The sequence below is a fragment of the Stenella coeruleoalba genome (genome assembly GCF_951394435.1).
Source record: "Stenella coeruleoalba genome assembly, chromosome: 4".
Lineage (NCBI taxonomy): Eukaryota > Metazoa > Chordata > Mammalia > Artiodactyla > Delphinidae > Stenella > Stenella coeruleoalba.
Genome location: NC_137149.1, coordinates 67,745,078 through 67,756,426, shown reverse-complemented (window position 1 = coordinate 67,756,426; position 11,349 = coordinate 67,745,078). Strand labels below are relative to the sequence as shown.

Sequence of the window (11,349 nt, the reverse complement as noted above, 5' to 3'; positions counted from 1 at the left end):
GAGGCAGACATGACGTTGCAGCAGCCTGAGGCGCGCCGTGCATTCTCCCGGGTAAGTTGTCCCTGGATTCTGGGACCCTGGCAGTGGCGGGCTGCACAGGCTCCCCGGAAAAGGGGTGTGGAGAGTGACCTGTGCTCGCACACAGGCTTCTTGGTGGCGGCAGCAGCAGCCTTAGCGTCTCGTGCCCGTCTCTGGGGTCCGCGCTTTTAGCTGCGGCTTGCGCCCATCTCTGGAGCTCCTTTAAGCAGCGCTCTTAATCCCCTCTCCTCGCGCACCAGGAAACAAAGAGGGAAGAAAATGTCTCTTGCCTCTTCGGCAGCTCCAGATTTTTCCCCGGACTCCCTCCCGGCTAGCCGTGGGGCACTAACCCCTGCAGGCTGTGTTCGCCCGCCAACCCCAGTCCTGTCCCTGCGCTCCGACCGAAACCGAAACCCGAGCCTCAGCTCGCAGCCCCGCCCGTCCCTGCGGGTGAGCAGACAAGCCTCTCGGGCTGGTGAGTGCCGGTCGGCACCGATCCTCTGTGCGGGAATCTCTCTGCTTTGCCCTCCACACCCCTGTTGCTGCTCTCTCCTCCGTGGCTCCGAAGCTTCCCCCTCAACCACCCGCAGTCTCTGCCCGCGAAGGGGCTCCTAGTGTGTGGTAACCTTTCCTCCTTCACAGCTCCCTCCCACTGGTGCAGGTCCCGTCCCTATCCTTTTGTCTCTGTTTATTCTTTTTTCTTTTTCCCTACCCAGGTACGTGGGGGGTTTCTTGCCTTTTGGGAGGTCTGAGGTCTTCTGCCAGCGTTCAGTAGGTGTTCTGTAGGAGTTTTCCACGTGTAGATGTATTGCTGGTGTATCTGTGGGGAGGAAGGCGATCTCCGTGTCTTACTCTTCCGGCATCTTCCCGGAAGTTCCTCAAATGGGTTCTTAAAGCACCTCAATTTTATAAAAGTAAAACATGTTCATTATAGAACTCATGAAAGCAAACAAAAACTAACAGTGTGAGGGGAAAAGACACTTATAATATCACGGAAAAAACTGTCATTAAGATTTTGGTGCTTTTCCTTCTAATCTCATTTCTATATAAATAACAGAAAAAATTTTGGAAAATGCCCCTTACTATTACGAAATTAGTCACGTCATGGTATTTGTTTTCAATGCCTAATTTTTAGTAGCTTCATAACATTCCCACTTTTAGACACATTACAGTTTATTTTTAACTTTCCTTTATTGCTGGATATTTAGGTTGTTACTGACCAGCAACTCAAACTTTTTTCCTCGAGAGTGAATTTATAAAGATAGAACCTGGGAGCTAAAGAAAATAAGCTTTGAGGTTCTGCATGTACTTTGACAAATAATCTTTGAGAAAATTGAGAATAGATTCCAATAATAGTGGAAGTAAGTATAACTTACTTGGTACCTTGAATAGCTTATATAAAAGTATCACTGATAGCATTTACAAGCTTTTGTAAGTTTAAATGGCCAAAAATTTTGTGTGTCTATTTCATTTCTTTGATTACTAATAAGATTAAATGTTTCACTTTATAAGTTTCTGTTATCTATTATTTTATGAATTTCCTATTCACATTTTAGAAGTGATCACTTGGACTTTTCCTGGTCATCTCACTCTCCCATTCCTCCCAGTCACTCTGAATTGTCAATGTCCTCTAGCGGTCACCCATTCTAACTTTTATTTCTATACTTGTCTAACTGACAACAAATGAGTCTATCTTGCAATAATATTCCTCCATCCCAACATTTTGTCTTCCGCCCTGTGTTTGTTTTTTTATTGACAACTCAGAATCATTCTTTCCTTTTGTGTGCTACTTTGTATCACATGGCATAGAAACCTGGGAATTATATTTACCAAAATTCCAAGTAAGATTCCAATAAGTCTTTCATGCAAGGGGTAGCAGGTGGAAGAGAAGCAGAAACCATTATTCCTCCTAAGTGGTGGGCAAACAAGGGCTTAGGCAGAAGGCAAATATGAGGTTTTTCACCTTCTGGATATTCTCTCACCCATCTTCCAATTTGATGCTACAGGCAAATGATTACCATTTGTATTTTCCTACAATTTCCAGATATACTGAACTCTTGAATGCTAATGGCTTCCCTCAGAGGAGTTCAGCTCCAGGTCAGAATCCTAGCTGATCTTGCAGGCTGATCCCCAGGCAACTACAAGGTTTTGCCCAGCGGGCCTCCTAAGGGGAAGCACTCTACACAACAGACTTGTTGCACAGCCAGGGCCTTGAAGCTCTCTGTAGGGAGTGACAGGCAAAGGACCCAGGTCCAGCCACACTCATATACATATCACAGGTCACCTTATCAGGGGCTTTGGGGTCTTCACACTGCAAGGCACTTCCTGTTCCTTATTAGGAACTTTGCTTAAGGCACTTCTCTACTTGACTTTGCCCTCTTCCCTGAGTCCCTCCTGCCAGCTCATGGACCCATAAAGAAGGATGAGCTTTTTGTTCTGGACTCCTCAGTGGTGATGTGATCCCTGCTGTCCATGCCTGACCCCTGCTGGTGCCATTCCATGGGGAAAAAAATGGAAACATTGGGGAGCCAATGTCCTGTTTTGTCCCTTTCTTACACTGTCACAGCAAGTGAATAAAGTCTTGACAGTTATTTTCAGTTTGATTCTTGTCGTAATTGATCACCTGATTGCTTGACTCTACCCCGACCCCCCAAGTCTTTGTTTCTCTGGGATCTAATACCCTGTGTTAAATCCCTTCCCACATTAAATTCTGAGAGTTTTTTCTTTTGTTCCTTCCAAAACTTCACTGATACTCATCATACTTAGTATTTCTTCTTCTTTGTTTTGTTTTGTTTTTTTTAGTATTTCTTTTTTCCCTTCCATTTCCCAGGGAGAAATGTTATATTTCCTGCTCAAGGTTAATTGTTCATTTACTCAGGCATTAATTCACCTATTTATTTAAACATATTTGTTAAACATCTATACCATGTTATTATCACTGGTACTGTGTTCCTGAGAATACAAGATGAAGACTTGGTCTATGCCCTTAAGGAGTTCGTTGCCTTAACATTGAGACACAAGCGGATGGATAATTAATTAAGAAGTAATCACAGGCTGCTATAGGGAAACAGAGGAAGGAAGATCACTCAATCTAGTCACTAGTGAAGTACTTACAGAGAGGGTGATATCTTGGCCCAGAAAAATAGTACAATAAAAATTTGTTGAATAATGCTGAATAGAAATGGTGTCTTGTTAGATGGAACGAGGCTGAGGAAAATAGGAAAGGGAAAAGCAGGAAAGCTAACATAGCCAAGGGAGAGGGGAGATCGTCAGCCAAGAGAAAGGAATGAGAAGTACTGTCGTGTAGAGACCTGCAGGCAGCTGGGTGTTGTTGGACCATAAAATGTGAAGCAGGGATGGGGAGAGATGACCCTGGACGTGAGGTGGTGGCCAGCAAAGGTAGTGACTTCTGTACTGTAAGAGGGAGTCTGGGCTTACTTTTGAAGGTCATCAGGAGTTATTGAAGAATTTTGTGCAAATAAATTTTTAACCAAAAATAAAATGAGTTTCCTGAGCAATTTTAAGGCACCCATCACAATTAAGATCTTTCTGTAACATGCTGCTGAAACACTCACGAATTCTTGGAGGCTTCTTGGCAACTTCCTGCGAAGAAGCAGGGGCATATGGAGGCATATGAGACAAGACATGCGCAGGGAAGATAGCCAAGGACCTTGCCTTCAGACTCATTGGTAACCAAATAAATTACATTTAACAAATTAAAATAGCCATACTGTCCTACATCTACCCCTAAAATTAGCAAAGATAAAAATGAATGTTAACAGTTGTGTGGGTGTGCAGTGGTAGTAGTGTAAATTACTACAAATTTCTCTAAAAATCAGTTTAACAACATTTGTCAAGAGCCTTAAAATGCTCATATGTTTTGACCCAGTCATTCCACTCTTGTGGATCATAAATGCAGATAATGTTTATCATTACCGACTGGAAGATAAAATGGCAACAGCTTATATTGCTGTGAAGAATACTTGAGATAGTGCTTAAAGAATGCATGTAACACTGCCAGGATATAGAGGAGTTCAGTAAATGTTAGGAATCATTCTTCTTTTGCATTTTGATTTAAAATGTTCTCAGGCAATAAATAAATGAGTGAGAAAACCACACAGTATGTATTACCTGCCCTGTATGTACCAGGCCTTATGCTAATATGCTGAACATATAATCCTGAATATTGTGGGCTTGTCTCTTACCCTTATGATATAGTCTATACTATCGTGGTGAAGACAGACTCAGTAAATGAACAGTATAAAATCTACATGTATATGTGTACATATGTATATACACACAGAGACACACACAAACACACTGAAGTAAATGAACATGGAACTGTGAGAGAAAAACAGAAGAGATTAAATTTAGAGAGGCAGGGGCAGGTCAGCAATCTCTGGCCGGGTAAGTTTTAACTGGAGATCTTGTTAGGGACAGAACTGTGCCACCCCCCATTCATATGTTGAAGCCCTGACCTCTAATGTGACTGTATTTGGAGAGAGGGCCTTTAAAGTGGTGACTGAAGTTAAAAGAGGTCATAAAGGGGCCCTATCTGCATAGGATTGGTGTCCTTATAAAAAGAGAAAGAAACACCAAAGTTTTCTCTCTGTGCACAGAGAAAAGACCATGCAAGGACATAGCAAGAAGACACCATTTCAAGCTGAGGAGAATTTTTTTTTTTTACCAGAAAACAACCCTACTGGTAACTTGATCTTGGACTTCTAGCCTCCAGAACTGTGAGTAGATAAACGTCTGTTGTTTAAGTCTTCTAGGCTGTGGTATTTTGTTACAGTAAACTAATAAAAACCTGAAGGTCACGAGGAGGTGGCTATGTGCAGAGTAGGGAGATGAGCATTTCCAGGGAGAGAAAAACATTAGGCCCTAAGCCCAAGAAGCTGAAAAGAGCTTGACGAGCTTGGACAACTGAAGGAAGAACAGTGTACCTGGGATCCTATGGGCCCATTGTGAATATTTCTGAAATATCTTTGGGAAATGAGGCCAAGGTAACATGACAAGTAGTTATGGAAATAACAAATGGATTTTGGGTCTGGTGGACCTGAGTTCCAGTTCTAAGGTATACAGTGTGATTGAGATAGGGAGGGAGAGACCATAGTTTTCCATTCAGGCAGTGCCTGAGTCACTGATAACCATGAGAATCAACTTTTGCCTGTTATGATGTCAAAATTAAAACACAGGGATGTGAAGGATATTAAGAGGGATTAAATACCACACCAGCTAATATCAGGCATGTTTAAGAACCTAAGTCTCAGCTTACCCTTTCCCCTCCCTGTGTCCTCAACGAAGTGAGAGAGTGGCAGGGACATATATACACTACCAAATGTAAAATAGATAGCTAGTGGGAAGCAGCTGCATAGCACAGGGAGATCAGCATTGGGAAAATGGACAATTGAATCATTTTTTCAAGCAATTATCCAGTTGTAGAGAGAGAATCAGGACACACTACTGATGATGGGAGGGGTGGAATTTTGCCTGAATAGAGCAAATAAGTCCTCTGTAAGTTTTCCTGGAAAAAGCATAAGGTAGGAGAAGAAATAAGGACTTGGAAGGCAGACCTTCAGGTGGGAAGGATAAATGTGGAAGGTATGATCTGACATTTCATTAAAGATGTTAGTACATGCAGGTGTACCTGGGGTAGAATTACACTGGTCCCTGCCACATGGAGTCAGCCTTTAGCCAAGCCTGGAAGTGCTGTGTGAATACTGGGCTTGCGGGCTTGAGAATATCTACATTTGGTATTAAAGCTTCCTTGAAGTCTCACGAAATGTTAAGCTGAGCTCTGCTCTGGGAATATAAGTGTAGACTCTTCACACCCCTCCCAAGCTAGGTAGTGACCATAATAGAGGCTTGAAGAAGATCACGTGCTCTCAGAACTACTGGAGGCCATCAGTAAAAGATTTGATGCTGGGGCTCTGTAGATTCATGAACTGCAGGGACCACCTCTAGTAGAGACTCACTAGAGACAATGGTGAAGAAATCCTTGGAGGGTCATGCTCAAGCTTGCCATCCAACTTGGTGGGGTTTTAGGACCTTCATGATTTATACCATCATGGCAACATGATTTTAATGATAGTTTTGTCCAGAGCTAATGACCATATTTAAATAAGTGACATATCTCCCCTGCTTCAGTGTTAGATTCTTTTGTACAGCAATCGTAACTTATTCTTCTTCTTACCTCTTACTGCAATTGTTTTATTATATTGTATCTGGTATGTATTGACAGATTCTCTCCTTGACTAAATTTTAGACAGGATCCTGTGAGTCATCTTCTCAACTAGTCCCAACATTTGGGCTTCCTTGTTTTTCTTTGCATTGCCAAGTTTTAGCAAAAATCATGCTGTCAGTTTAGCCAGAACCTTTACCCTCCATATCTGATCACCTTCAATAGCTGATCAAATTCCTCATCCCCCACTATCTCCCAGGTGATATCTGATCAGCCTGGTCTGCCTTCAGCAAGATTCCTGTTAAGTTGGTTTAGCCAGAATCCTTCCTTATCCCTGATGTTTCCTCTCAGTAATTTTCCATCCATTGACCACCACCCCAATCCTTGGCTATCAATCCCTACTTGTTCTTGTTGTATTTGGAAATGAGGTCTCCTTTCTTCTATTGCAGTAGTTCCTGAGTAAAATATGTTTTTACTGTTTTAACTGCTGTCCAGTTCTGGGTTTTCTTTAATAGGACTCAATAAACCTATTTTGAGTGGAATTGAATCCACATTACATTTCACAATAATATCAATTCTGCGATTGTTGTGATTTTAAAGAAAGTTTGTTTCAACAACTTTGACAAAAATTCTTAAAATTTATAGGAAATATTTTAAAAATTCATCTACCAACCTCCACTTTGCAGTAATTACTATCTGTAAACACTATTTTAAATACCATTATATCCTAAGCCATCTTCCCTTCTCTGAAAACAATCAATTCCTGGACTTCCCTGCTATGTGAACAATAATATTTTCTGACTTTTAAGCTATATTGATACTTTCTGACTACCACATTCAGTCTAGGTGTTTCTCTTTCATGCAGAATGTCTACCTATATCCCTGAGTTAGCAAACTGAATGTTGATGGAAACTTCTGAAGCCTGAATGAGAGTTAAAGTGTCTGTATGCATTAGCACACCTTTTAGAGTGCATTTCCTGTGTCCTGATGACCCTGTTTACAAGGTATCCCTATTTTTGAATTATGAATAGTACTTATATGAGAAACTGCTTCCCTAATTTTTGAGTTGCATTTCAGTGGGGCTATTACAAATGTGGGATTTGGCTTGGTCATATGTGGTGTTTTGTTGAGATGATACAGAGTGCCATCTCCCCCAGAATTTGCAGTTTGGTGTCCATGGTGCTCCCCTGCCAAAGGATTCTCATATCGTCTATACACTGTTGATACCAGATAGTGCTGGTAAGAAGTATACTTTCAATAGTTCATGTATGCATCAAAGTTTCAGTTCTAGATGAAGCAGAGATGGTAATGAGGCCTAATCTCAATGTATATTTGGACCTTGTACCTACAAACATTAAAACAGCTTGTTTCTGTTCAGTGTTTTTTATTCTATCTGTCTTAAGATGGACTGAGAGACTCTTAACATAGAATTTTAGGAAATAGATCAATTGATATTAAACTCTTCAATATGTCCCCAAACTGTTATTTTCAGCACAGATTCTGTTCAGATTCCAGAATGGAGAGAATATTCAGTTTGATCTTTTTCTATAATCTAGTTTTATTTTTATGTGATTTTATTCTCCTTGCTAGAAGTTTGTGTTTGTGTGAATTAATAGTGGAACTTGACCAAATCATGTTTATTATCAGAAAAAAGATTATCTGGATCAACATTACCCTATAAACCTCATCAGTAAATCTTAACAACCAAGTGATTTTAAGGCAGATAAAACTACACCAAGCATTTAACTTGGAATACTTGGGAAAAATACTTTATAAACTTCCTTAAATAATTCTTAAAAGGAGCTTTCATGAGGAGAGGGTCCTAGCTTGTGTACAGTTAACTTTCAGTTTCTTTGTTTTTGTCAGTTGAACACTTCCTTCAAATAACACTTTCAAGTGGCTTCTGATTTAATTCCTGGATATGAGTTCAACTGTTTAGAACAGCAAGTAAAAGTCTGTGTGTCTACCTATCATCTATCTATCTATCTATCTATCTATCTATCTATCTATCTATCTATCATCTATCTATCAGTCGGTCTGCTATGTTTCATCCTTTTACCAGGTCATATACTGAAGAACAGAGTGAAAGCCACATAATGTGATATGAACAACCAATAGCAATTTGTATATATAAAATATAAATGTATGTTAAAAAATATATATATATATTTTAAACTTGTTTAAGAAAACATGGGCATGCTGGAAATTTTTTGGAACATTGTTTATGAAGTAGAGTGTCACCAATGTAATAGATGGATGTAATAGAACCAAGTTACTTTTAATTATGTCATTAAAAAACATTTTTAAAATGAGAGTATTAATTTGAAATAACAGTAGTTTATTTAAGAGAAAAGGTAACTATACAAATCTTTTATCTCAGTTTCATAATTTGTGTGTTTCTGAGTCTAGTGAAGACAGGACAAGAGAGAATATGGAGAGATCACAATAAATCCAGGCACACAGTCTGTTGACTATACAGTACTATGTATGTGCTGGGGGCTTAAAAGGAAAAACACACAGCTCCTCCCCACAAAAGACTTACAATCTATGTAATGGATGATTACCTATAAATATAGAATGTAATTATTTAGCTGGTTGTATGAAATATAACAGTGTATCATGACCTTGCTGCTACCCGTTACTATGGAAAAATCAGGAACACTCTTCTGACTTTCAAGGCCAAATGTGTATTAGTATATTCACCGAGATAGCTGCATTAGATAGAATTCAGCAGATGTTCTAGTTATAATCTTTTAGTCGCAGGAAACATAGACTCACTCAAGTTGTCTTAATAATGAGGGATTTATAGTAAGGAAATATTTAGGGCAATTAGAGAGACAGAGATGGAATAGGGTTCCAAGAATGGAAACCATAGTACAGCTGGCCATCATACATATGGAACCTGATCCAAGGAAGCACTAATCATGTCAGCAGCGGAGGTTCATGAATTGTCAGGAGCTTGACAGCAGTGCTGTGTTCTTTGTATTGACTTGTGTAGTCTTTCCGCTACTCTGCCTTCTAACTCTACTTCCTCAAAGCTTCAGCTTGCTCTGACCCTTTGTGCCCCCAAACCTAAACTCCTCTTGGCCCCTTCTAATCCTCCTGGCTTCTTCTGCTTCTTCTTCTTCACAGCTATATTCAGTTAATTGCTTAATTCTTTTTTTTGGTATTTAACACATAAAATTCTTGAGATATAGAATCTTATAGGGCTTTTCTATTAGGATGTGCATTGTTTTAATTGATTTTTAAACATTTTAGTGTATCAGAGTTAACTGTGATTTTTTATTTTAAGATAGTTTTAACAAATTATTATTTGCTTTTAAATTTTGATCAGTGTTTTCTGATACAGTTTAGTCTTAAATTTTTATTTGTCAGATCTGTCTATCTCCTCTTCCTAGATTTTGCTTTTGCTAACAGGCTCAGAACGTTCTCTTCCTCTATAACATTACGAAATTATTCCTCGTTATCCGTGTTTTTCTGAATTGTAGTCTACAGAGCACCTGTGCAGAATCACCTGGGTTTGCTTATTTAAAATGTAGAAACCAGATGCCCCACTCCAGACTTATTTTATTAGATTTTTTTTCAGGGTGAGGCCCAAATAATCTGTATTTTTTTTTTTAATTAGGAAAGAGAGTTGATCCTTGTGCATATTACAATTTGACATAGTTGATATATTTTTCTAGTACTTCATTAAGACTACAAATTGCTTTTAAATAATTATAAGAAGAGATTATTATCTGAAAAAGTCCTATAAAACAGAAGTATATAGAATAAATGTGAACGTTATATTCTAATTTCTTCTTTGCGGATAAAGAATATTATTAATAAGTTTGCTTTGAGTTATTCAGAACATGCTTTCTATCACAGTGAAGTTTTGATTGTCTTACAAATTAGAACTATATGACCTTGTAGACCAAGAATTAATTTGTAAACTTATGTAATAATTTCTTTTTTTAAATTTAATTAACATCTTTATTGGAGTATAATTGCTTTATAATGTTGTGTTAGTTTCTGCTGTATAACAAAGTGAATCGGCTATATATATACACATATCCGCATATCTCCTCCCTCTTGTGTCTCCCTCCCACCCCTCTAGGTGGTCACAAAGCACCAAGCTGATCTCCCTGTGCTATGCGGCTGCTTCCCACTAGCTATCTATTTTACATTTGGTAGTGTATATATGTCAATGTTACTCTCTCACTTCATCCCAGCTTACCCTTCCCCCTCCCCATGTCCTCAAGCCCATTTTCTACGTCTGCATCTTTTTTTTTTTTTTCTTTTCGGTACGCGGGCCTCTCACTGTTGTGGCCTCTCCCGTTGCGGAGCACAGGCTCTGGACGCGCAGGCTCAGCGGCCATGGCTCATGGGCCTAGCCGCTCAGCGGCATGTGGGATCTTCCCAGACCAGGGCACGAACCCGTGTCCCCTGCATCGGCAGGCAGCCTCTCAACCACTGCGCCACCAGGGAAGCCCTACGTCTGCATCTTTATTCCATAATTTCTTATTTTAACAGAGAAATCTAACAAAACATTGAAATATAGTTTCTTTTGTACAATTTAGGATTCCTCCAGCAATAATGTAGATTATGTACCATGCTATGTTCAAAAGCTAATAAGGATATTTATATATACTTATATCATATAAAAATTTTAATGTAGTTTACTTTATATTATTTAAAGATTCTAAAGGAAATATTACAAATTATTCATTATAACATGAGCGTAACATAGTAGTAAAGCTTCGTATTTTATTTTCTGTTATGCCAAATTCTTTGCAAATTGTTATAGAGTATAAATTACTTTAAAAAATTCTAGTCTTGTGCAGTTTGGTCTTGATGATAAAATTTTCAAAGACATTGAATACCCTTAGAAGTGGCAGTTTTACATCAAGTGAAAAAATATATGTTAATCTTGGGTGACAGTTTGTCTTTTGTCATGGCTTCCCAGGTATTGTTGAACTTGATTTGGAAGATGAGCAGGCTGGGCTGTCTTATTCAACTGTTTGACCATGAAGGAATTTATAGTCGTTAGGTACAGAGCAATGAATTTTTTCTTTAAAGTTGAATGTAGGCTTTCATTGAACCCATGTAGTAAATTTTAATTGTACTATTTTAATTGGATTTTGTGATATTGATTTTCTGGTGATGTT

At 39.0% G+C, this 11,349-nt stretch overlaps 1 long non-coding RNA gene across 1 annotated transcript; it reads left to right on the top strand.

The window, feature by feature from the left end:
• On the top strand, window positions 1-8,283 carry LOC307185662. The gene is made up of 3 exons (XR_013828136.1): window positions 1-51; window positions 4,638-4,757; window positions 7,068-8,283. It is a non-coding gene; the product is annotated as an uncharacterized lncRNA (long non-coding RNA).
• Window positions 8,284-11,349: the final 3,066 nt, after the last annotated feature.